Source organism: Penaeus vannamei, chromosome 20 (assembly GCF_042767895.1).
Source record: "Penaeus vannamei isolate JL-2024 chromosome 20, ASM4276789v1, whole genome shotgun sequence".
Classification (NCBI taxonomy): domain Eukaryota; kingdom Metazoa; phylum Arthropoda; class Malacostraca; order Decapoda; family Penaeidae; genus Penaeus; species Penaeus vannamei.
The window spans coordinates 8227440-8229939 of record NC_091568.1 but is presented as its reverse complement, the minus strand read 5'-3'; positions in this window follow the sequence as shown (position 1 = coordinate 8229939).

Genomic DNA, 2500 nt, shown 5'->3' with positions numbered 1-2500 from the left:
TCATCTCTCTCCATGTCTTTCTCTCTCTATTTCTCTCTTTCTTTCCCCTTCCTTTCTCCCCCTCTCCCACTGTATCCTCTTTCCTTCGTCTCCTTCCCTGTCCCACTCCCTCCTCCCCCTCTTTCTCTCTCTCTCTTTCTCTCTCTCTCCCTCCCAATCTCTTTCTCTCTCTTCCCCATTCCTTAATCCTCCTGTACCCTCTTATCATTTCCATCCTTCCTCCTCTCCCCTTCCCTTTCCTCTCTTTCTCCTTTCTCTCTCCCCCTTTCCTCTCTTTCTCCTCTCTCTCTCTCCCCCCTTTTCCTCTCTGCCCAAAACCGGTCACTCTGGGAGACGCGACATAAAATTGGCTTCAAATGCTGAATTCCTCGTAAACTTCCTTTTCCACAGCACCTCCCACTGCGCCATGTTGTCTGAGCGGCGTCTAGGATGTGCTGTGTGGGTCCTCCTAGCTCCAGTGTGTCTGTGTGGGTGTTTGTGTGGGTGTTTGTGTGGGTCGGAGGGATGAGGAATGGGTGTGGATGTGTATTTGAGTGTGGGTGTCTGTGGAAGGGCCTCTCTGTGGGCAGGAGATGAATTCGTTTGCACGTCCGTGGGCAAGGCTTGTGTGAGGTGGGGTAGAAGAATTGGGTTAGAGGGTAGGGGTGGTGGGTAGGGGGGTAGGGATGGCGGGTAGGGGGTATCGAACCCGCCCTGAGGTTCCTAAGTGGGTTTGGGAATTTCCTGGGACCTGAGAAAATGTTTGCATATATTGAACGCTGACATTTTACATTTTGTGTATCCACATAGTTTTATACATTCGCTTTTCTTGGCTGAAAGCGAAAAGCGAAACAGAATGACCGATGACCGTGGATAATGGATCGAAAAAAATCTCGCGCGCTTAGTGTGTGTGTTTTCTACATACACATACACACACACACACACACACACACACACACACACACACACACACACATACACACGCACACACACGCGCACACACACAACACACACACACACACACACATATATATTGTGTGTGTGTGTTTTTTTTTTGTGCGTTAGTGTGCATGTTTGTGCGTTAGTGTGCGTATGCGTGGATGTGGATATGTATGTGCGCACGTTCTTAATATTCCGTGTGCTTGTTTGTGTGTCCGTTTGTATGCTTGTCCACTCACCTTTCTCTCTTGCCCGTCCTCTCGGTAACACACAAACATTTCTGTAAGACATATTACCTTGCCTCTGTGTCCTTACCTGTTTCTTAAACCATCTTCCCTTCTCATCTCTCTCTCTTTTTCTTTCTCTCTCTCTCTCTGTCTGTCTCTCTCTCTCTCTCTCTTCCTCCCTCTGCGCGCGCGTGTGTGTGTATGTGTACGCCTGGCTTTCCCTGCCGGCCATTTACACTTCCCTGCCACCTCTACCCCCTTTCATCCACCAACCCCTACACCCCTTCCCCTACCAACCCCCTATACTCTCCCCTGCCACTCTCCCCTGCCACCGCCATCCCTGCCAACACTCAATCCATTTCAGCATCGCCCCCTGCCACTCTCCCCTGCCACTTTTCTCTCTCCTTCACAAGTCCTTTCTATCCTCTATTGTCGCCCCTCCCATGGCCCCTCCCTTGCCATCTCTGACCCCTTACCATCAACGTGTTATCCCCAGCCCCTCGAAAGTCCCCTCCTCTCCTCCACCTCTCTTGTCTCTCCTTCGCTAATCCTGTTTATCCTCCTATGCCGTGCTCGTATTATCCTACTCTCTCCTCTGCTGCCTTCCCTCTCTCTCTCTCTCTCTCTCTCTCTCTCTCTCTCTCACTCTCTCTCTCTCTCTCTCTCTCTCTCACTCTCTCTCTCTCTCTCTCGCTCTCTCTCTCTTTTTCACTAACCCTTTCTATCCTCTCCTGCCTCCCTCTCTCAACCTCGCCCTCTCCCTGCCTGCATTTTCCCCCCTTTGCCTTCCTGTTCCCTCTACCACACTCTCCCCTTCCTATCTCCCTGTTCCTCCTGCCACTTCCCCCTCCCCCTTCCACTCTCTCCCACCTTACCCTCCTGGCCTCCCCCTGCCCCCCCCCTCTTCCACTCTGCTCCTTCTCCTGCCTCCCTGACTTCCCCTCCCTACTACCACCTCCCCAACTCCTCTGCCACCCTCCCATGCTCTCCTGTCCTGCTACCCTCCCCAACCCCCTGCCCTTTTCCCCATCCCACCTACTACCGCCCTTCCCAACTCCCACCTGCCAACCTCCCCTATCCCCCTGCTAGCACCTCCCCAACCCCTTGCTGCACCCCTCCCCATCCCCCGTTCCTCGTTTCCGCCTCGCCCACTGCAAAATCCTGGCCTCCGAAAGGGATAATCTTTGCGCCCAGACAACCTTATTGCTTCACAAGGTTAACCAGGTGGATCTTCGTGTACTCTCAAGGGATTATGGAACATGTGTCCCTAGGATTTAAGAGAGGGATAAAGTATATACCTTTCGCAATATATGCTGATTATATTCTATTCATTAAGGTCTGTCTATCATATATTC